The 25,924-nt window shown below is 38.0% G+C and overlaps 1 protein-coding gene and 1 pseudogene across 1 annotated transcript in view; one reads left to right on the top strand and one right to left on the bottom strand.

Moving 5' to 3' along the window:
* FMN2 (formin 2) overlaps positions 1–25,924 on the bottom strand; it is a 410,616-nt gene that overhangs the window by 222,168 nt on the left and 162,524 nt on the right. The window lies entirely within an intron of this gene.
* On the top strand, positions 19,149–19,247 carry LOC136321111 (U6 spliceosomal RNA; annotated as a pseudogene).

Below are 25,924 nucleotides of genomic sequence, written 5' to 3'. Positions count from 1 at the left end.
CAATATGTGATAAACCATCAGCTAACATCATATTAAATGGCACTAAACTGAAGGCTTTCCCCCTTAAATCAGGAACAAGACAGGGTTGTCCACTCTCTCCACTCTTATTTAATGTGGTACTAGAGGTTCTAGCCAGAGCAATCAGACAAGACAAAGAAATAAAAGGCATCCATATCGGAAAAGAAGAAGTAAAGGTATCACTTTTTGCAGACGATATGATCCTATACATCGAAAACCCCAAAGTATCCACAAAAAGACTACTAGAAACAATAAGCCAATACAGTAAGGTCGCAGGATACAAAATTAACATACAGAAGTCAATAGCCTTTCTATATGCCAACAATGAATCAATTGAGAACGAACTCAAAAGAATAATCCTCTTCACGATTGCAACAAAAAAAATAAAATACTTAGGAATAAACATAACAAAGAATGTAAAGGACTTATATAATGAAAACTATAAAGCATTGTTAAGGGAAATCGAAAAAGATATAATGAGATGGAAGAATATACCTTGTTTTTGGCTAGGAAGAATAAATATAATCAAGATGGCTATATTACCCAAAGCAATATACAAATTTAATGCATTCCCATCAAACTTCCAATGACATTTTTTAAAGAAATAGAGCAAAAAATCATCAGATTTATATGGAACTATAAAAAACCCGAATAGCCAAAGCAATCCTAAAGAAAAAGAATGAAGCTGGGGGCATTACAATACCTGACTTCAAACTCTATTATAGGGCCACGACAATCAAAACAGCATGGTATTGGCAGAAAAATAGACACTCAGACCAATGGAACAGAATAGAAAGTCCAGAAATAAAACCACATATATATAGTCAAATAATTTTTGATAAAGGGGCCAACAACACACAATGGAGAAAAGAAAGCCTCTTCAATAAATGGTGCTGGGAAAACTGGAAAGCCACATGAAAAAGAATGAAACTGGACTACAGTTTATCCCCCTGTACAAAAATTAACTCAAAATGGATCAAAGATCTAAACATAAGACCTGAAACAATTAAGTACATAGAAGAAGACATAGGTACTCAACTCATGGACCTGGGTTTTAAAGAGCATTTTATGAATTTGACTCCACAGGCAAGACAAGTGAAGGCAAAAATTAATGAATGGGACTACATCAGACTAAGAAGGTTTTGCTCAGCAAGAGAAACTGATAACAAAATAAACAGACAGCCAACTAAATGGGAAATGATATTTTCAAACAACAGCTCAGATAAGGGCCTAATATCCAAAATATACAAAGAACTCGTAAAACTCAACAACAAACAAACAAACAATCCAATAAAAAAAATGGGAAGAGGATATGAACAGACACTTCTCCCAGGAAGAAATACAAATGACCAACAGATATATGAAAAGATGCTCATCTTTTTTAGCTATTAGAGAAATGCAAATCAAAACTGCAATGAGATACCACCTCACACCTGTTCCATTAGCTATTATTAGCAAGACAGGTAATAGCAAAGGTTGGAGAGGCTGTGGAGAAAAAGGAACCCTCATACACTGTTGGTGGGAATGTAAAGTAGTACAACCATTATGGAGGAAAGTATGGTGGTTCCTCAAAAAACTGAAAATAGAACTACCTTATGACCCAGCAATCTCTCTACTGGGTATATACCCCAAAAACTCAGAAACATTGATACATAAAGACACATGCAGCCCCATGTTTATTGCAGCATTGTTCACAGTGGCCAGGACATGGAAACAACCAAAAAGCCCTTCAATAGCTGACTGGATAAAGAAGATGTGGCACATATACACTATGGAATACTACTCAGCCATAAGAAATGATGACATCAGAACATTTACAGCAAAATGTTGGGATCTTGATAACATGATACGAAGCGAAATAAGTAAATCAGAAAAAAACAGGAACTGCATTATTCCATACGTAGGTGGGACATAAAAGTGAAACTAAGAGACATTGATGGGAGTGTGGTGGTTACGGAGGGGAGGGGGGAATGGGAGAGGGAAAGGGGGAGTGGGAGGGGCACAAAGAAAACAAGATAGAAGGTGACAGAGGACAATCTGACTTTGGGTGATGGGTATGCAACATAATTAAATGACAAGATAACCTGGACTTGTTATCTTTGAATATATGTATCCTGATTTATTGATGTCACCCCATTAAAAAAATAAAATTATTAAAATTTAAAAAAACACACAAACAAACAAACAAAAAAAAACAAGAAGATCTAACAACTTCAAACAAATGATCAAATCCATTTAACGTAAATGTAGATGTCTTTTTTCTTAAGATTTTATTTATTGTTTTTAGAGAGAGGAGAGTGAGAGAGAGAGAGAGAGAGAAGGAGGGGCCAGTGAGATGCATTTGCTTCTCATATGTGCCTCGACTGGGCAAGCCTCAGGTTTCAAACTGGCAACCTTGGCATTCCGTGTTGGTGCTTTTTCCACTCTGTTACCACAGGTCAGGCGACTTCCTCTTTGTTTTTAAGTTCAAAAATAAAAAAGACGGTTTTTTTGAAGATGGCAGCGGAGTAGGCGGACACACAGATGCCCAGCTCTCAACACCAAACTGGAATACAAATCAATTTAGGAAAAATCAGCATGAAAAACCAACACTGAACTGCAAGAACAGCTCTCAAAAACCAAGGAGCAAAGAGGAAGCCACAATAAACCTGGTAAGGAGTGCCTGAATCTCCTCTGCTAACAGGAACAGCAGGGGGGGGCGGTGAGGCTGAGAGCCCAGAGAGGATTTCACAGAGGAAAAAGAGCAGAAACTACTGCTCACAGCCACTTACCTGGCGACCAGGGTGCAAGGTGGGTTGAAAAGACCAGCTTATTTCCCAAGTGGAAAGGACAAGGAGAGGGACAGACTGTGAGGGGCTAAGGTATGCAAGAAACGAAATAAAAAAGCTGACTCATTCGTGCTGGAGGTGGCCATAGCTGGGGGAGGGACTGAACCTTTCACAAAACAGAGCTGAAGTGCTTCCAGATCAGAGATCTCCGGACATCTATCCAGCTCCAATCAGCTCAAGAAGACACAGCTGAAAACAAGAAGTGGGGAGGAGGGGCAGTAACTCAGGTCTCCATGGAGATCTGAGATACACCTCCCCCTACTGAAGCTGAGAAAAAACCCTGCCCCCAGTGAGATTAGTTGGTGGAACAGACCTTCAGTGTCTCAGGTTACACCCACAGCATTCCTGGTTACAGTTTCAAGGAAGCCCCCTGCTGAGAACAGTTAACAAGACTATCACCTGTTAAGAAAACAAACAAATCAAGACTTCAAAGCTGCCCAAATCCAAAAGTGGATTACAAATAATAGCTGATACCAATCCAAGAAGACCGAGAAATAACACAACTGAAAACAGGAGGCAGAAAACACCAATCCTAGACTCAAGCAACTCTACAAATAAAACACCATTATGAGAAGACAAAGGAGTGCAACCCAAATGAAACCACAAGAGACACCCTTGAGAGATGAGCTGAGTGATATGGAAATAATCAAACTTCCAGATGCAGAGTTCAAAATAATAATTGTAAGGATGCTTAGGGATCTTAGAACAACAATGGAGGGGCAGTTTGAAAACCTAAATAAAGAAATAACAAGTATAAAAAAGGATATTGAAATATTAAAAAAGAATCAGTCAGAGATGACAAATACAATATCATAAATGAAGACCACAATGGAAGGAATTAAAAACAGGATTGATACAGCAGAAGATCGAATCAGTGAGTTGGAGGACAACTGGAATGAAGGCATGAAAGCAGAGAAGAAAAGAGAAAAGAGACTCAAAAAGTCAGAGGAAACACTTAGAGAGCTCTGTGACAACATGAAGAGAAATAACATCCGCATCATAGGGGTTCCTGAAGAAGAAGAAAAAGAACAGGGGATAGAGACTTTGTTCAATCATATCATAGCTGAAAACTTCCCTAAATTAATGCAAGAGAAACTCTTACAAGTCCAAGAAGCATAGAGAACTCCATTAAAGAGAAACCCAAAGAAACCTACACCAAGACACATCATAATTAAAATACCAAAGCTAAGCGATAAAGAGAAAATATTAAAAGCTGCAAGAGAAAAAAAAGTTATCACCTACAAAGGAGGCCCCATTAGGATGACATCCGACTTCTCAACAGAAACACTTGAGGCCAGAAGGGAATGGCAAGAAATATTCAAAGTAATGCAGAACAAGAACCTACAACCAAGACTACTTTATCCAGCAAGGCTATCGTTTAAAATTGAAGGAGAAATAAAAAGCTTCCCAGACAAAAAACAACTCAAGGAATTCATTACAACCAAACCAATGCTGCAGGAAATGTTAAGGGGCCTGTTGTAAACAGATCAAAGTTGGAAAAGAATATAGCAAACAAAGGAATACACCTTTAAAGAAGAAAATGGCAATAAACAACTACATATCAATAATAACCTTAAATGTAAATGGATTAAATGATCCAATCAAAAGACATAGGGTAGCTGCGTGGATAAGAAAACAGGACCCATACAAATGCTGTCTACAAAAGACACACCTTAGAACAAAAGATACACATAGATTGAAGGTCAAAGGATGGAAAAAAACGTTTCATGCAAACAGAAATGAAAAAAAAGCTGGGGTAGCAATACTTATATCAGACAAATTGGACTTTAAAACAAAGGATATAGTAAGAGATAAAGAAGGCCACTACATAATGATAAAGGGAGTAATCCAACAGGAAGATATAACTATTATAAATATCTATGTACCTAATATAGAAGCACCCAAATATATAAAACAGACTTTGATGGATTTAAAGGGCGAGATCAACTGCAATACTATAATAGTAGGGGATTTCAATACCCCACTAACATCACTAGATAGATCCTCAAGAAAGAAAATTAACAAAGAAACAGCAGACTTATTGGAAACAATAGATCAACTCGATTTAATAGATATCTTCAGATCCTTTCACCCTAAAGCAGCAGAATATACATTTTGTTCAAGCGCTCATGGTACATTCTCTAGGATAGACCACATGTTAGGGCACAAAAGTGCTCTCAACAAATTTAAGAAGACTGAAATCATATCAAGCACCTTCTCCGATCACAACGGCATGAAACTAGAAATGAATCACAGCAGAAAAGCTCAGAAATTCTCAAACACATGGAAACTAAATAGCAGGGTGCTAAATAATGAATGGATTAAGAATGAGATCAAAGAAGAAATAAAAAAAATTCCTAGAAACGAATGACAATGAGCATACAACAACTCAAAATTTATGGGACACAGCGAAAGCAGTGCTGAGAGGGAAGTTCATAGCACTACAGGCACACTTTCAGAAGCTAGAAAAAGCTCAAATAAACAACTTAACCCTGCATCTAAAAGAATTAGAAAAAGAACAGCAAGTAAAGCCCAAATGTAGTAGAAGGAAGGAAATAATAAAGATCAGAGCAGAAATAAATGACGTAGAGGCTAAAGAAACAATACAGAGGATCAATGAAACTAGGAGCTGGTTCTTTGAAAAGGTAAACAAGATTGATGCACCTTTAAGTAGACTCACCAAGAAAAAGAGAGAGAGGACTCAAATAAATAAAATTAGAAATGAGAGAGGAGAAATAACAACTGACACAACAGAAATACAAAATATTGTAAGAAAATACTATGAAGAACTGTATGCCAAAAAACTAGACAACCTAGATGAAATGGAAAAATTCCTTGAAACATACAATCTTCCAAAAATCAATCTGGAAGAATCAGAAAACCTAAACAGACCGATTACACCAAATGAGATCGAAACAGTTATCAAAAAACTCCCAACAAAGAAAAGTCCGGGGCCCGATGGCTTCACAACGGAATTCTACCAAATATTCAAAGAAGAACTAACTCCTATCTTTCTCAAACTATTTCAAAAAATTCAAGAGGAAGGAAGACTTCCAAGCTCCTTTTATGAGGTGAGCATAATTCTGATTCCAAAACCAGGCAAAGACAACACAAAGAAAGAAAACTATAGGCCAATATCTCTGATGAATATAGATGCTAAAATCCTCAACAAAATATTAGCAAACCGGATCCAACAATATGTGGAAAAAATCATACACCATCGTCAAGTGAGATTTATTCTGGGGAGGCAAGGCTGGTACAATATTCGTGAATCAATCAATGTGATTCATCACATAAACAAAAAGAAGGAGAAAAACCATATGATAATTTCAATAGATGCAGAAAAAGCATTTGATAAAATCCAGTACCCATTCATGATCAAAACTCTCAGCAAAGTGGGAATACAGGGAACATACCTCAACATGATAAAAGCCATCTATGAGAAACCCACAGCCAACATTATACTCAAGGGGCAAAAATTAAAAGCAATACCCTTAAGATCAGGAACAAGGCAGGGGTGCCCCCTTTCACCACTCTTATTTAACATAGTCCTGGAAGTCCTAGCCACAGCAATCAGACAAGAAGAAGAAATAAAAGGCATTCAAGTTGGAAAAGAAGAAGTAAAACTATCATTATTTGCAGATGATATGATATTGTATATAGAAAACCCTAAAGTCTCAGTCAAAAAACTACTGGACCTGATAAATAAATTCAGCAAAGTTGCAGGATATAAAATCAATACTCAGAAATCAGAAGCATTTTTATACACCAACAATGAACAGTCAGAAAGAGAAATTAAGGAAACAATCCCCTTCACAATTACAACCAAAAAAATAAAGTACCTAGGAGTAAACTTAACCAAGGAGACTAAAGACTTGTACTTGGAAAATTACAAAACATTGATAAAAGAAATCAAGGAAGATACTAACAAGTGGAAGCATATACCGTGCTCATGGTTAGGAAGAATAAACATCATTAAAATGTCTATATTACCCAAAGCAATTTATAAATTCAATGCAATACCAATTAAAATACCAATGACATACTTCAAAGATATAGAACACATATTCCAAAAATTTATATGGAACCAAAAAAGGACACGAATAGCCTCAGCAATCTTAAAAAAGAAGAATAAAGTGGGAGGTATCACACTTCCTGATATCAAGTTATACTACAAGGCCATTGTACTCAAAACAGCCTGGTACTGGCATAAGAACAGGCATATAGATCAATGGAATAGAACAGAGAACCCAGAAATAAACCCACAGTTCTATGGACAACTGATATTTGACAAAGGAGGTAAGGAAATACAATGGAGTAAAGACAGCCTCTTTAACAAATGGTGTTGGGAAAATTGGACAGCTACCTGCAAAAAAATGAAACTAGATCACCAGCTTACACCACTCACAAAAATAAACTCAAAATGGATAAAAGACTTAAATGTAGGCCGTGAAACCATAAGCATCTTAGAAGAAAACATAGGCAGTAAGCTCTCCGACATCTCTCGGAGCAATATATTTGCTGATTTATCTCCACGGGGAAGTGAAATAAAAGACAGGATAAACAAATGGGACTATATCAAACTAAAAAGCTTTTGCACAGCTAAAGACAATAAGAACAGAATAAAAAGACAAACTACACAATGGGAGAATATATTTGACAATACGTCTGATAAGGGGTTAATAACCAAAATTTATAAAGAACTTGTAAAACTCAACACCAGGAAGACAAACAACCCAATCCAAAAATGGGCAAAAGGGATGAATAGACACTTCTCCAAAGAGGACATACAGATGGTAAATAGGCATATGAAAAAATGCTCAACATCACTAATCATTAGAGAAATGCAAATTAAAACCACAAGGAGATATCACCTCACACCAGTCAGAATGGCGCTTATCAACAAAACAACACAGAATAAGTGCTGGCGAGGATGTGGAGAAAAGGGAACCCTCCTGCACTGCTGGTGGGAATGCAGACTGGTGCAGCCACTGTGGAAAACAGTGTGGAGATTCCTCAAAAATCTGAAAATCGAACTGCCTTTTGACCCAGCTATCCCACTTTTAGGAATATACCCCAAGGACACCATAGAACGGCTCGAAAAGGAGAAATGCACCCGCATGTTTGTGGCAGCATTGTTCACAATAGCGAAGATCTGGAAACAGCCCAAGTGTCCGTCAGAGGATGAGTGGATTAAAAAGCTTTGGTACATATATACTATGGAATACTACTCAGCCATAAGAAATGATGACATCGGATCATTTACAATAACATGGATGGACCTTGACAACATTATACGGAGTGAAATAAGTAAATCAGAAAAAAAAAAAAAAAACTAAGATGAATCCATACATAGAAGGGACATAAAAATGAGACTCAGAGACATGAACAAGAATGTGATGGCAACAGGGGCGGGAGGTTGGGGGAGGGGGGAGGGGGTGAAGAAGGAGAGAGGGGTTAGGGGAGGGGAGGGGCACAAAGAAAACCAGATAGAAGGTGACAGAAGACAATTTAACTTTGGGGGAGGGGTATACAGCACAATCAAATGTCAAAATAATCTAGAGATGTTTTCTCTCAACATATGTACCCTGATTTATCAATGTCACTGCATTAAATTTAATAAAAAAAACTGAAAAAAAAATAAAATAAAAATAAAAAAGATAAAGGTGGCATCTGTGTCAGTCTCCTTGGCTATTCAGTGGGTCTCACATACAGGTCATTAAAACAAAACAACTGACATGCCAATTTGTCCACTATCAGCATAAGCAAAACATATTGGAAGCGTACTCAGAAGGACGATGTAATGCAGATACCAGAAACTGAAGCCCCTGAGTGAGTTTAGACAGATTCTTCTTTCTACCACATGACAATATGCCAGAGAATTAAAATACTACATATTCAAAATCTTTTCCTATTAGACCGAACTTGAACTTTTCTATTACTTATATGTGGTTTATCCTACCTGCTGATTACAAAAACTAACATAAAGAAAGCTAATCAGAAACTAAAATAATGTCTTTTATATTTCTGTTTATGGAAATTATTCTTGATCTTTTTGTAAGTGTCAATTTTGGCATCAAAATAGTGAAAAGTAAGTAATCCATCATAACATCATCCCTCCGGCACACCACCAAAAACAGTTTTGTGGCCATCTTGCCATATCTTTACTAGACCCAACCCTTACTTTATGAAATTGTCTTCTAATAAACAATTTCCTCTGTAACAGATCAAACTCCCTGTGTAGACTGTCCCATTTGATCTGACAATCTGCATGGAGCTTAATGTGGGCAAGCTATTTATTTTAGCTCCATTTTTTTGTCTGGTACAACCGTTTTCTCTCCTCATACATATTCATTGGCCCCTATTTTTTTCTTTTTGTCTTAACTTTTCATTCTTTCTATGACACCATTTCATCCATTTCTCTTCCTGCCTTGGGAAACAATATTTTTCAGTGTCTTTAGATAGTTATTTTTCCAATTAGTTCCCTGAGTTATTTCTCTTCTACTTCTTCCCATAAAACCTATAAGCAGTGCCTCTTGTTTTCATCTATTTATTTATTTATTCATTTGCTTTTTTCTATAGTCTAACAAGTACACCCATAGCCTTTTAAGGGCTTCATATATTTATATTTCATGGATAGCTTGCAGTTCTGAGCCACTATTCTGAGTTTGAACCTGGGACCTCAGCATTCCAGGTCCATGCTCTATCTCCTGCACCACCACCAGTCAGGCAAACTGTCCATCTTTTTAAATCACAGTAAAGGCATTCAAACCAATATTTTAACTATACATTCACTACACACAGGCATTAGGCATTGGGGTAAATGCACAAAAGATCAAAAAGACAAAAGAACACATCATCGTCTGTCCAACCAACTCTATTCACAGCCCCTTCATCTCAGTCGGATACCATTGCCCCAGCCATTGGTATGGAAACCTTTGATTCATTCCTCCTCATCACTTGCCATTTCTAGTCACTCAACAAGTTCTACTCATGTTTCCTTATCTTCCCTTCTTCTCTTTGGTGACCATCACCCTAGTGCAAGTTCTTATCACCTTCTGGGTTGCAGGAGCCTTCTGCCTTCCAGTGCTATTCTTGGACCAATGTTCTGCAAATATTGTTTTCATCTGGTCATTTCTCTCTAACAAAGTTTTAATGGCCCCTTATTTTTCTCCTCTATTTTTTACTGTCACAGGATAAACTCTGACACTCCCTGGACAAGAACATTCAAGTATCATTCCTCTGGGATGCTTTTCCTGAACATACACCCCCCACCTCCCACATGAGTCTTATCAGGGCTGACTTAGGATCCTCTTCTTAGGACTCTACATGGTCCAACTATAATATGCACACTATAAAATAACTGTTGGGATAATTCTCACTAAAATACAAGCACCTCTAGAGAAAGGCTAGTTTGATGTGCACTCCAGTCCCTAGCACAATGATGGGTACATTGCAGGTATTCAGTAAATATCTGCAGAATAAGTGAATCTTGTCTCAATCACTTTGCCCACCTCAGAATCCTCTCTCCCCCACATAACTTTCAAGAACTGATTCCACCCTTGGTTAAATATCAGAATCACCTGGTAGCTTCTTAAATAAAGATTCCTACTCTCCACTCTGAAAAGTAAATTTTCTCTAGGATGGAGTCCACTTCACATCTAATGAAGATATAGACTTAAGAATCACTGGAAAAGAAATATTCACATGACTAAGCTGTAATTATTATTGTTATTATTATTGTTTTTCTTGAGAGAAAAGAAGGGAGAGAGAGATAGGAACACAGAGCTGCTCCTGTATGTCCCTTGACTGGGGAATCGTACTGGCAACCTCCACACTCTAGGATGATGCTCCAACCAACCAAGCTATCCAGCCAGGGCTAAGCTATAATTTTTACAACTAAACTCAAGTCAAGAACAAAAAGGTAAGAATTTATATAAGTGTCTCAGTAATGTCAAGACATAGTAGAAAGCTGATATGAACTCCATGTAATTAACCCAAACCACATTTAAATAATCAGTCAACAATGTTTTTTTATTAATTCAGAACATTAGGGAAGATAAGTATGCCTTTTATTTGTCACAAGGAATACAAGATAATTATGTTAATGTATCAAAGGGCTTCACATTAAATATGCAATAAACAGATAACTTGAAGTTCCTTGCAGTTTCTTATGACCTAGTAAAATCATGCACTAAAGAGAGAAAAAACTAAATAGCCTGCTCATGGTCTTTAGACAGAATCACAAGGGCTCTGTTTCCTCATGCTCTGTCATGGAGAGCATATTGCTTTCCTCTGAGTTGTCTTGGCACACCCAGTCATGCTGGAAATGGAATATTAGATTAGCAGGCTAAGTGGCCAGCTACAACAAGGCAAATCTTCCTCTGAGAAGGGTAAGGAAAAAAGAGTTGGCTATAGAGACCAGGTAGAGGTAAATCCCAATACAGAATCATACACTGTAAAAATTGATGTTTCTCACACAGATATTAGAGCACAAGGCAGTTTATCACACAGTGCACAATGCACTCAAGGAGCAACAGATGCAAAAAGCAACCAAGAGTACCCTCATGGGAAAGTAACAGGAGAATATGAGCAAATATAAAAAGTAAAATAGAACTAAACAAGAGGGTTAGGATTGCAAGAGCAATCTGAGAGGTTATAATTCTCAGACTCAGAATTTTCAATGATTTGACTATGTGGAAGTAAGAGATGTATATTTCAGCCCATGTTTTTGTATAAATTAGCAGTTATGTAACTTTAGACAAGTTCTTTAACAAATGGATCTCAATTTCCCTATTTATAGAATATAGTTAATAATCCATAAGCAATATTCCCATAACATGAAACAATCAAATGTGTAATGTGAAATTAATTTCCAAATAAAAAAACACCTTGCAAATACAAGCTGTTGGTGTTAATTTGTAATCCAATAACTGCAGTTATGTTTTATAATGCCATATAAAAATGAGAGCCATGAACATAGATAAAAGTGAAGTGGCTTTTAGGAAAAGGAGGTTGGGGAGATGGGGGTGAGGGGGCGAGAGGTAAAAAGAAACAAATATATGGTGACAAAAAATTATCTGACTTTGGGTGATGAGAACACAACACAATCATCAGTTTAAATGTACAGAGATGTTTACCTGGAACCTATGTACTCTTATTGATCATTGCCACCCCACTTAATTTAATTTTCTAGATAAAAATTTTTTAAAAGACCTAAGCTTATTCCAACAAGAGGAAGACAAGCCACAATAGAAAGTGGAAGAAACTAAATAAAGTTTGGTAAACTCTAGAATGAAGGGAGAATAACCCACACAATGATTAATCCCCACCATGTAGCAAATTTACAATGTTCTGATTATCTAATATCTCTTTAGTCGTATATACTGTTGCTCATACCACATATTTAATTTGGATTGAAATATTTTTTCCTCTGGAAATTTATGTTCATCTCTAGATTTTTGATCCAATGAGAATCAGGAACCAAGAGCTTTCTTAGTATAGCCTCATACTAGTTCATGAAAACAGCAAACATCTTCAATCTTAACTAGTCTACACACAAAAGTAAAGAATGCTTACATGGGATTTTACAGAGCAACAGGTTATCAGGGTTTTGTTTTTGTTTTTTAATTTGGTCTACCCACCCAAGAAAGGAGGATTGCAGTCTTATTTACACTATTACCTTCTCCTGTTCCAATTAATGTTAAGCCTCAGGGTAGGGTGGCCAGTTTCACAGGCATCTAACCACATTCCAAATTGGATCACAATCTCAGGACTATCTGGTTGGCACCAGACAAGCCTGCCTACTTGGGAAGCCTCAACACAATCTGGGAAACAAAACGTAGTTTGCTGATTGGTGAGGTATCTCTCATTGATTAAGAAGTTAGAAGTCAACCTTGGAAATAAAACGTAGTCTATTCTGACAAGGTTTGCCTGCTTCTTAGCTTGGTCCCCAAAGAGCCTCTTGGCATAGGTGGGAACTACTTGCTTTGCCAGGCCTGCCTTTGAGTCTGAGTTCCCTTCAGAAGGAGACTGACAGGTGTGGGATGTGGTCAGGTACCAGGAAGAGCTTGCGCGCATGCACTTCCCCAGTCTGTCAATCTTCATACAAATTTTAGACTTCAGTTTATAAAGTTGTGTCTCTTGGTTCTAATATAATCTGAGTGCTGTTCTTCAACTCAAGGGCTTAACTATTTTAACCTCTCCTGGTACCATCCTCTTGGTTCCTGCTTTTATTCTCATTTAGTCCAAGATCTTGACACTGGTTTCCTGGTCCCATACCCTAGGTTGTTCACACTACGTACTAGAAGCATGAACTTCAAGTAAGTGCAAGGAAGTCTGCGGGATATTTTCTCACCAAATAAAAACTATCCATCAGGCTCTCCTTTATTTCTTGATAATAAATGATTTAGATATCAAACATGTCTATAGACTATGGACATCAGTAATTCTGATGAGTGATGTTAATTATCAGAAAATATGAGATACAAATAAAATAATAGGGTTACTGATGACCCCAAATGAATAAGACTCTTATTGTGGCCATTTTCACATTTGTTATTATTTTATGACAACTATGTTTTGTTTATTATTGTTGTATGATAACTATACTTGGTACATAATAAAAAAATCCAATTATAATATTGATTCTTGATATTGCTGCATAAAGTCCAATGCAGTAGTGACTATTACTGCCTATATTTTACAGTTAAAGTGATTTGTTCAAGGTCACATACTGATCAAGTTCACACTCTGAGCCACTCACCTGAACCACTTCTAACCTTCAGTATGAAGAACACACTCCTGCCAAGGACATTCACACACTCTGCCTCATTTTCCCTCTACGTATTCCTCAATACTCTTTTATCATATACAATTTAAGCCAGATATAACATAAAGAGAATACATTTATTTTTCAAATTGTTCCCCAAGACTGAAATCCCTTTCTGAATATTCTGCCTTCTCTCTAATGCAATTTCAGCAAAAATAAACCAAAACCAAATAGTTCCTTTCCTCTGTAGTTACAAGACAACAAAATACCAGTGATTAATTTAGATTGAAAAATACCAGTGTTACAATGAAGAAATGAAATATTCAGGAAATGAATGGCCACCTAGCATAAGTTTATGGAACAGAATTGCATAACAAACTTTTAGTTATTCAGGGAATGGTTATTCGGTTTGTGGCCCAGGTCCGGCACTCTGCTTTTCCTCCTGTCCTTTAGCCATGAGCATGATGTTACTTTTTGGCTCTTCTATAGAGACAAGCTTGAATTCTGGCTCTCTCCACTGAATATCATGGCGCTTTTAGCACTGTGAAGAGTTACAAGGGTGAAAATTGCATTTGATCCTACCCCTCGAAGGAACACACTTCCAGCTTTCTTGCAAGACTCCGACCTATTTCTGGAAATGACATACTGACTAAGCAACTGGTGGATTTTCCAAAGACCTCCTAGAGTTTGGAAGTAAAGGGGAAATAAACATTGACTTGTCAGTGATCTAATTTGTGATGCTCATTTTTAGAGAATAAAGGTTTTAATATGTGATGTTAAGTCATTAAAGACAAATAATTTTCTTTGTGATAAAACCACTTCCAGGGATTGTTTGTTTAGCATTTTACTTTCTTTGACAATTCCACTTAGAAAAACTTATACTGTACCAAAAATTGTGTCACATTCTTATCCAACAACAGTCAAATCAGACATTATTCATGTCTCTGAAAAAAATCTTCAACTATTCTGTCCCAAAGCATCAAGTTAGTGCTTTGCTTTTCAATAAATAGTTTTTCTAAAGTGGTTACTGTTTAAAATAAATTTTAAATATTGTTATTGAATTACAACTATAGTAAAGAATATTCAAGTAAATAGTTTAATTTTATCATATATATATACTCTTGTAGTCATCATTCAGTTATCTATATAAAATATTACTAGCTTCCCTGAAGGCTCCACTCATACCTCTTTCTTATCAACACTTTCCCCCAAAGTGCCATTCTGACTTCTTTTGCCACAGATTACCATTGCCTAATCTTGAAATACATTAAATGGAAACATACTGTTTATGTTGATCATTGTCTATGAAATCCACCAATATTGCTGAGTATAATGGTAGATTGTTATTCTTGATTGCTTTATACTATTACACTGTGTAGTTATAACACAATTTATTCTTTCATTCTAATCATGATGACTATTTGGAGTATTTTCAGTTCAGAACTATTATAACTAGTGCTACTATAAACATTCTCACCCATGTATTTTCTTGGACATATGAATTCATTTCTCTTACATATATATACATGACAGCAAAACTATTAGAACTTTGAAATTTTAGTAGACTAATGAAATAAATGAATGAAATTTTATACTATTCAATAATTTTCTTAGATATTTACAAACATAGTTGTGATATAATCACTAAATATCTCAAATCAAAATCACAAGTTTAAATAAGTCACCCAGAGTCCATAAACCAATTAAGTGTTTTAGAAAGTGCTACACATGTCAGTGCTGTCCAACACCACATCTACAGAAATACACACATAAAGGACAAATACACTAACTAAAGTAACATATTCACCAAATGAGTTTTAATCCCTTTACCCGTGCCCACTGGCTACAAAATTAGGAGCAGTGAGCATAGGAATACACAGTGTTAGACATATCAAGTGTCCATACATAGAACTATTGAATAAATTTCTAACAGGTAGCTAAATCATGTCAATACTATAGTCAGCTGCATGAATATATCTGACTAAAAGCAATTTTGAACGATCTATGAGTATCTTGGAAAGTACAACTGGCAAATGTTTATTTCTGGCTTGGATTTCTTCAGCCACTTCATGCTGCATCACTCCTAGAATTTGTATGTAATATGTTCACAAAAGACAAACTAAGTCAAATCAAAGTAATAATGAATCAAATCTTTTTTTAAATATTCATTCAGAAGTCGATTAAAAGCAGTTTCAGAATCAGATGCCATTTGGGATTATTAGGGTTTTTTTCTCCCAGCTCAGCACTACTCTTTAATTTGGGGCATTAAGAAAGCAAAGAGGCTCAAGTACCTTCAAGAATTCTCCATGTATAATATAACTCAACTCTTACCTTTTCTGAAAGCCCAGTATTATTCTGTACTCTACCTAGCCTATCCCACAAAGCTAAAGTACTGAGCTCAGTGTTTCAGACAGAGTTAGTATTTAACAAATAGCCATGGACTGAATGAATGCCACATGGACTCTCTGGTTATCATACCATCTCTATGAAATTCCCTTTTGTCACTACACAATGACTCAATAGGAGGGGAAGCCAGGTGTTCCAGTCTGTAAGTGATTCCATCCCAAGATAAAAGGCCAGATGGAGTACTGAATTAGTCTATTTATAAAATCCAAAGAAGGGAAAAATACTAAAAATGCAAAGCAATAAACAACATGCAAAATAACTGTTCCCCAGGGCACGAAATTGATCATGGGCAAGACCAGACACATGAAATTACATGGCCTGTGACAGGGGTGAGCTAGGGGCTCCCACAGCTGATGTGCACAGCTGAGCCAAGATTGATCTGAGTGACAGTGAGGGCTCTTGTAAAAATCACTAAATATTTTTTTTTTTTCATTTTTCTGAAGCTGGAAACAGGGAGAGACAGTCAGACAGACTCCGGCATGCGCCCGACCAGGATCCACCCGGCACGCCCACCAGGGGCGACGCTCTGCCCACCAGGGGGCAATGCTCTGCCCATCCTGGGTGTCGCCATGTTGCGACCAGAGCTACTCTAGCGCCTGAGGCAGAGGTCACAGAGCCATCCCCAGCGCCCGGGCCATCTTTGCTCCAATGCAGCCTTGGCTGCGGGAGGGGAAGAGAGAGACAGAGAGGAAAGCGCGGCGGAGGGGTGGAGAAGCAAATGGGCGCTTCTCCTGTGTGCCCTGGCCGGGAATCGAACCCGGGTCCTCCGCACGCTAGGCCGACGCTCTACCGCTGAGCCAACCGGCCAGGGCTAAATATTTCTAAAGTCAGTGGCAAATCATCTGACTATACCTGCTACTTATATGCTCAAGAATCAACCATCAACAGAAACCATGAGAGTAAAATAAATAAACTCTTACAAAAAACCCAGCCTTCAAATCATTTTTTGTTGTTGTTGTTTTATGAGATAAGAGGTAGAAGTATAACCAGAGGACCTAAGATCCAAACCCTAGCCCCTTCCATGACTGGTCCATTTGTCTAAAAGATCACATCCCTCCTACTCTCCGATACTCTTAGTGGAAGCAATATGAATTTGCTGAAGACATGGGAAGAAAGAATCACTTTCAACTTTCTAAAGGCAATTCCATGAAAAGCTAATCCCAAAGTAGAAAACAAGTGGAAACAAACACAAAAAGCCCAGAACACCTTAATTTATATATGGCACATTCAAAAAGCCTAAAGATTAGAAAACATCACCTTTAACACTAGTAATGAACTCATATAAAGAATTCCTTACTATATGTTAAGAACTTGGAGTATGCAGTTAAGGGCTTGCTAGATTCTCTGAAGCTCAAACCTTCCATTCTAAAGAGAATGATGATGCTAGTGAGGGGAGATAAAAATCCAGTTTTCAGGTAATCACCGGGAAGGAAAACTCTCTTCTATCAATGGAACTAAGTGAATGCAAAGAACTGAAGACAGGCAAAAGAGTCAGACTCTACAGAATCTCATGCCTCCAAGTGGATCACTCATGGACAAAGCATGCATCATGGAAACCACTGTATTTACGGCCATCCCACAACAAACACAAGCTAATTCCATACCCAAAACAATCTCTTATGCAGGAAGAAGAGGGACCTCACATTTAATATAATGCACATAAATAACCTAGAGGAGTAAGAAAAGAGAGAATATCTGAATAATCAGGATGGACTAATGAATAAGTCACCAGACTTTCAGAGTGAATTCTTTTTGCCATCCCTACTTTGATACTGAGGAAGAGGGGTGACAGTATGGATGGATCCTTATTCTCAGAGGCATCAGTTCACTTCAACCACCTAAAGATGGCAAAATCTTGAGGTTCGCTGATGCAAGAGTACATAATGAACACATTTATAATTGACCTAAATGAAAAGACGCTCTTTTAAAAGGAAAGCAAATGAGTATCACAATAATTTTGAAAATACTCTGTAACTTCATCTCAGAATGATATGGCTAAGAAAGCTATTTAATCATGCAAGAAGGGCATCCAGGTGTTGTTTCTCGACTTGTACATGGTGGTACTCTAGGACAGAAAGGAGACAGTTTCAAGTTATTGCAATATTTCAGCCTTCTTCTTCTTCTTCCTTTCTGGTTATTGAAGTGGAAGCCAGAAAACTAGTAAGTTAAATAGAGGAAAGAATGAGTATGATTCAAGTTTGTATAATTAGTTAAAATATGACTGAGGAATAAAGTCAGGAAGGTAGCTAGTCAAGAATAGAATAACCCCCTTGTTTCCTCAGAAGGACAACAGGGAACACAGGAATTATACTCATCTGATTCAATACTTCACTAATTATAACTAAGTTGTGCAGAGATTGATATACTTTTAGGTAACAACAGAAAATTTTTCTATATTCCCTAAAGCAGAAGTCATATGATTATTCTCCAACCACACAATTATGACAAGCATGACATATGCCTCTTTGTGGTAGATAAGAAGCAGACATGCAAACTCAGACTGGATTGGGGCTTAAAGAGACACAAATTGGCATGTTCACATGTAATGCTCAAGTGCACTTACTCTTCCAAAGACTCTTTGCCTTTCTTCTACAATGAGTTTTCCCTTTTCTAGAAGTTCTCTACACACTCCAGACCTTCTCTGACAGAGGTTCTGCCTAGTGTGTAAACTTTCTTGGGCCCTCCTCACCTCTTTTGCCTCTTTTCAGGGGTCATCAGGAGGAAGGTAAGAATCATGGCGAGGGTAAGGGGATGAGTGTCACTTGAGGAGGTTGTTAATGCAAAATAATTCAATAACTGGTTTGAATTTTTCTGCCTTTTTTTCCCTTTTTGCTCCCCTAGAAAAACCAACTGATACCATAAAAGACAGTCTGACTGCAATGAATGAAAAGTAATAAGCCAATTATCACAGTTCTCAAACCATTAGCAATACCTTATTAAGTAAAAGGATCCAAAGAAAATGAACTCATGCACTGTAGCAATTCTATCCCTACACCCACATCATTTTTATCCTCTGAAAGGATAACTCACATATGCTCCAGACTTTAAAGAAACCACAAAATACACAGATTGTCACCAGTAAATATCACAATAGTTGTCAGAAACCCATTGCCAAAGTTCGCAGTGCTCTCTTCGGCAGAACATATACTAAAATTGTATTGATACAGAGATTAGCATGACCCCTACACAAAGTTTCCAGGTCACTGGAATGGTCCACTTTAGTTGTCAGGATGGGGAAGAGACCCTTGTGCAATGTTTAAGAAGATCTGTCCCCTGCTTCTGCTTCCTTGTATAAAAATGAAGGAAGAAGAGGAATATGACAGTATGGTATTACCCCTATTATTTCTAAGATTACTTTGCTCAAACAGTAATTGAGTTTTCCAGAATAAGTGTCATCTTTTCAAATGTTAATATTCTGTGAACCTTAGCATGAATCTTCATAAAGATTTACTACATCAATCACTTCAAAGACTTCTGTGCAGTCAACAAAATCAAAGTAATCTTAGAAAGAGAGGTGGTTTCACATGCTTTGAGAAGGAAACTTAAAAAGATAATAGACTCACTCTCCCCCTGTACAAAAATTAACTCAAAATGGATCAAAGATCTAAACATAAGACCTGAAACAATTAAGTACATAGAAGAAGACATAGGTACTCAACTCATGGACCTGGGTTTTAAAGAGCATTTTATGAATTTGACTCCAATGGCAAGAGAAGTGAAGGCAAAAATTAATGAATGGGACTACATCAGACTAAGAAGTTTTTGCTCAGCAAGGGAAACTGATAACAAAATAAACAGAAAGCCAACTAAATGGGAAATAATATTTTCAAACAACAGCTCAGATAAGGGCCTAATATCCAAAATATACAAAGAACTCATAAAACTCAACAACAAACAAACAAACAATCCAATAAAAAAATGGGAAGAGGATATGAATAGACACTTCTCCCAGGAAGAAATACAAATGGCCAACAGATATATGAAAAGATGCTCATCTTCTTTAGCTATTAGAGAAATGCAAATCAAAACGGCAATGAGATACCACCTCACACCTGTTCGATTAGCTGTTATTAGCAAGTCAGGTAATAGCAAAGGTTGGAGAGGCTGTGGAGAAAAAGGAACCCTCATACACTGTTGGTGGGAATGTAAAGTAGTACAACCATTATGGAAGAAAGTATGGTGGTTCCTCAAAAAACTGAAAATAGAACTACCTTATGACCCAGCAATCCCTCTACTGGGTATATATCCCCAAAACTCAGAAACATTGATACGTAAAGACACATGCAGCCCCATGTTTATTGCAGCATTGTTCACAGTGGCCAGGACATGGAAACAACCAAAAAGCCCATCAATAGATGACTGGATAAAGAAGATGTGGCACATATACACTATGGAATACTACTCAGCCATAAGAAATGATGACATCGGAACATTTACAGCAAAATGGTGGGATCTTGATAACATGATACGAAGCGAAATAAGTAAATCAGAAAAAAACAGGAACTGTATTATTCCATACGTAGGTGGGACATAATAGTGAAACTAAGAGACATTGATAAGAGTGTGGTGGTTACGGGGGGGAGGGGGGAATGGGAGAGGGATAGGGGGTGGGAGGGGCACAAAGGAAACAAGATAGAAGGTGACAGAGGACAATCTGACTTTGGGTGGTGGGTATGCAACATAATTGAACGACAAGATAACCTGGACTTGTTATCTTTGAATATATGTATCCTGATTTATTGATGTCACCCCATTAAAAAAATAAAATTATAAAAAAAAAAAAAAAAAAAAAAAAAAAAAAAAAAAAAAAAGATAATAGACTCAGCCTGACCAGGTGGTGATGCAGTGGATAGAGCATTGACCTAGGACACTGAGGACCCAGGTTTGAAACCATGAGGTTGCTGGCTTGAGCACAAGCTCATCTAACTTGAGCGCAGGCTCACCAGCTTGAGTGCAAGGTCACTGCCTTGAGTCCAAAGGTCACTGGCTTGAAGTGCAAGGTCGCTGGCTTGAGCAAGGGGTCATTGAGTCAGCTGGAGCCCACAGGTCAAGGCATGCATGAAAAGAAATCAATGAACAACTAAGGTGCTGCAACTATGAGTTGGTGCTTCTCATTTCTCTCCCTTCCTGTCTGTCTGACCCTGTCTCTCCTTGTCTCCCCCCGCCCTGTCTAAAAAAAAAAAAATGATAGACCCATATTTAATGGTTTTCTAATAACTTGAGTTTATTAAGTACCTATTAAAGTTGAATGAATAAAAGAATCATGGACAATACCTAAACCACTGAAAATGTACAATGACCACTTTTTAAAAAATACAATATTGGTGAAAGTAAACACAGAAAAGATAAAATAAATATATAAGTAAAACAGCAAGACCACACAGTGATGACAATAACATATTGAATATAGTCCTGGGTGGTCCAATGAAAAGAAAAACGTATAGTTATGAGCAAGAAATCGTATGGTTATTAAAACAGCGCAGTGAATTTTGTGCGACCATATTAGTATGCTCAGAATGGCAAAGATGGCCCTGGCCAGTTGGCTCAGTGGTATAGCGTCGGCCTGGCGTGTAGAAGTCCCGGGTTCGATTCCCAGCCAGTGCACACAGGAGAAGCGCCCATCTGCTTCTCCACCCCTCCCCCTCTCCTTCCTCTCTGTCTCTGTCTTCCCCTCCCGCAGCCGAGGCTCCATTGGAGCAAGGATGGTCGGGGCGCTGGGGATGGCTCTATGGCCTCTGCCTCAGGCGCTAGAGTGGCTCTGGTCTCAACAGAGTGACGCCCTGGATGGGCAGAGCATTGCCCTCTGGTGGGCTTGCCGGGTGGATCCCGGTTGGGTGCATGTAGGAGTCTGTCTGACTGCCTTCTCGTTTCCAGCTTCAGAAAAATACAAAAAAAAAGAAAAAAAGAAAAAGAAAAAAAAAGAATGGCAAAGATGACTTATTAAGTTGGATTAAGAAAAAAGAGGGCAAACCAAAAGCAAACAACAAATTACAATTTGGTATGAGTCATGTGTTACAACATCCATTCTGTAATTCTGGCATGCAATATTGGTTGCAATACTTGAAATGTTAATTATATCTCAACAGAAAATACAGAAAAGAGTACAGATTATTGAACAATGTAAAATTTTAAGTACATTAAGAGACCTAGACTCGTTCCTTAAGAAATATTAGAGGCCTGGCTAAAAAAAAAAGTTTCTAAGTATATGAAAAAAAATTTTAAAACAGGCTTTTAGGTCCATAGTATCGAATGATTTGAAATTAGGTATAAGAATGAACAAACAAGAGACTCAGTAACATAATTGTTAGGATACTTCTGGTAAATACAGAATGTATGTAACAAGATTTCTTGAAAAAAATGAAAAAAACATACGGAACACGTCACCAGAAAGTAAACCAAGCAATGAGAACAAATGAGTTGGAGAAGCACCTAGAAATGTGTTGGAGAACACAGGCATTTTTTTTTAAAGGGAGAAACTCAGAAGGAAAATCAAGACCTGATAAGTTTGACAAAAAGGATGTATTGGTAACCACTATTTTCAATCCTTGAAGGCATTTGTTAAACAACATAACACCAGAGGAACACTGTACATAGGGCTTTACTCTGTTCAGGTAGAAAAATCTCTCAATGAACTATGTCCTAAATTTGAAACTGCAAACCATTGAATCAGTTCACTTATTATCTTTTTAATACTGTTACCATGCTAATACCCTTAGAAGTCACTCTGAACTAAACAGCTCAGTGTCTTAAACGCCTATGCCTTCACATCTATATTCAGAAGCTGGGCTTTCCCTCCTAATCATATATACTGTTCTAAAATAGCCAATAGCATGTTTTGTTTTGTTTTTTATTTTTCTGAAGCTGGAAATGGGGAGGCAGTCAGACAGACTCCCGCATGCGCCCGACCGGGATCCACCTGGCACGCCCACCAGGGGGCGATGCTCTGCCCATCTGCAGCATCACTCTGTCGCGACCAGAGCCACTCTAGTGCCTGGGGCAGAGGCCAAGGAGCCATCCCCAGTGCCCGGGCCATCTTTTGCTCCAATGGAGCCTTGGCTGCGGGAGGGGAAGAGAGAGACAGAGAGGAAGGAGAGAAGGATGGGTGGAGAAGCAGATGAGCGCTTCTCCTGTGTACCCTGGCCGAGAATCGAACCCCGGGACTTCTGCATGCCAGGCCAACGCTCTACCACTGAGCCAACTGGCCAGGGCCTATAATTTGCTTTTAAGCTCTGTATTTTACACTAACACCTGTTCCCTTTCCGTTTAACTTTTTATATCACGAAAACATTCAGAATGGAGAAACCACCCTACCATTTGATTAATTTCTTCATGTGTATTTTATTATATATTATGTGTATTTTATTTATATATTATTTTGAAGTAAAACCAACTTTTTTTCATACTTGGTAGAAAAGTGGGGAAATATTTCTAACCATTTTTAAAGGGGAAAATATTTTGGGTCTTTTATTTGGCTGCTTTGTATTGTTTTGTTTTGTTATTTTTAAAGATTTAATATGCAATGCAAAAAGACAGTCTAATAAGAGTTTTTATTTGGTGTTTGGAATGAGAACTCTACCTGCTTCCAGTATAGCAATATTCAAAAGGAGGTTTTTATAAAAGTTTTACTTACAAAGAACCAGCCCAGTCTGTCTGGCACCACCAGGGGAACACTGCAACCTAACTTTCAAACAAACAAACAAACAAAATATGTTAGTCTTCCCTTACAAATTCAAAGGATGGACTAGCTGAAAGTCAATTTTTATATAGCACTCTGACAATTGAGGCCATAAAAGAAAGGCTGATAATTTAAAAAACACACAGCTTCTAGTGGATTGCAACTCAAATTCTAGCTTCTGATGGTGCTTAAAGAACATGCTAGTTTCATTTTTGGGGGCACTAGAAAAAAAAAAAAAGAAGCAGGACAAATGCCATCCTAATTATGAAAAACTGACTTATAACAGTTAAGTGATTAAAGTACACATAACTTTAGTAAAAGGGGCCACAAGTAAAAATGCCAACAACATTATATATAAAAGTACTAAAAACAAAAGTTATTTTGCATTATACTTAGCGCTAAGAAACTAGAAAGAATGACCTGTTTCCTGAAAACATTTAATGACCTTAGAATCCATGTGGAGAAATACACGAAAGTATATATTAAAATTGCCAAATGAGCCCTGGCCGGTTGGCTCAGCGGTAGAGCGTCGGCCTAGCATGCGGAGGACCCGGGTTCGATTCCCGGCCAGGGCACACAGGAGAAGCGCCCATTTGCTTCTCCACCCCTCCGCCGCGCTTTCCTCTCTCTCTCTCTTCCCCTCCCGCAGCCAGGGCTCCATTGGAGCAAAGATGGCCCGGGCGCTGGGGATGGCTCTGTGGCCTCTGCCTCAGGCGCTAGAGTGGCTCTGGTTGCAACATGGCGACGCCCAGGATGGGCAGATCATCGCCCCCTGGTGGGCAGAGCGTCGCCCCATGGTGGGCGGGCCGGGTGGATCCCGGGCGGGCGCATGCGGGAGTCTGACTGTCTCTCCCTGTTTCCAGCTTCAGAAAAAAAAAAAAAAAATTGCCAAATGAATCGATTAAAGAAAAACCTTGCCTATGATCTTGCTTGCATTCATCTCCAAACACAATGATTTTTATAGCTATACAGGAAAAAAAAATGAGAAAAAAAAATGCCTGCATACTCTGGAAGCCTTCACTGACCTTAGCTCTTTCTTTCTTGTTTTCCCTTCTGCCCTCATTTCATGTTTAATTCTACTTCTGTCATTTTCTTTCCCATTAAGTGTTACCACATTTCCCTATGTATAAGAAGCTCCCATGTATAAACACACCTTAATTTGGGGGCCTGAATTAAAAAAAAAATGTATTACATAGAGTTATTGAATCAAATTTTATTCATCATAAAATTCATACAACTCTGCATCACTGTCAAAACTCCCATCCATTAGCTTGTCCTCATCTGTGTCTGATAATAAATCACTGTCTTCAACAATGAGCACAAAAATAAGCACAAAAAGGCGGAAAATGCAAGTAAAAAAAAATCTACTGCCACTGTATAAGACACACCCAGTTTTTAGATCCCAAATTTTCCCCCAAAATGTGCGTCTTATACATGGGGAAATATGGTAGGTAGCGAAGTTTATACTAGATTTTATTTAAATGTGTTGTAAAACTTAATTTTTTGTATGTCTCTTTTTCTACCCTAGTTAAAACTTTCATTCACTTTTAATCCCAGCACAACCTCATATAAAACAATTCAATACAACCACCCAACCCAAGTCTCTTCTTTTTTTGTCTGTTTTGAGTCTAAACATGCATAAATAGTACAATGATACAAAAATGAGCAGCAAATTAAGTCCTGCTTCTTCTTTGAAGGCATTACTAACTATGCCATCAAAATAAAAATCAAGCCCTGGCCAGTTGGCTCAGTGGTAGAGCATCGGCCTGGTGTGCAGGAGTCCTGGGTTCAATTCCTAGCCAGGGCACACAGGAGAAGCGCCCATCTGCTTCTCCACCCCTCACCCCCTCCTTCCTCTCTGTCTCTCTATTCCCCTCCCGCAGCCAGGGCTCCATTGGAGCAGAGTTGGCCCGGGCGCTGGGGGTGGCTCTATGGCCTCTGCCTCAGGCACTAAAATGGCTCTAGTTGCAACAGAGCGATGCCCCAGATGGGCAGAGCATCGCCCCCTGGTGGGCATGCCCGGTGGATCCCGGTCGGGTGCATGCGGGAGTCTGACTGCCTCCCGGTTTCCAACTTCAGAAAAATACAAAAAAATAAGTAAATAAAAAATAAAATAAAAATCAAGTTTTTGGTCCTCATTCTCTACGTGTGAAAAACCTAAGAGAGGTCATTCCAAAGAGCCCGTTAAATGTTACATACAAGAGACAGGGAAGATAAAGCTGTGGA

Source organism: Saccopteryx bilineata, chromosome 1 (genome assembly GCF_036850765.1).
Source record: "Saccopteryx bilineata isolate mSacBil1 chromosome 1, mSacBil1_pri_phased_curated, whole genome shotgun sequence".
In the NCBI taxonomy this organism is placed as follows: Eukaryota; Metazoa; Chordata; class Mammalia; order Chiroptera; family Emballonuridae; genus Saccopteryx; species Saccopteryx bilineata.
The sequence above is the reverse complement of the archived record's forward strand: the minus strand, read 5'-3'. Positions and strand labels throughout refer to the sequence as shown.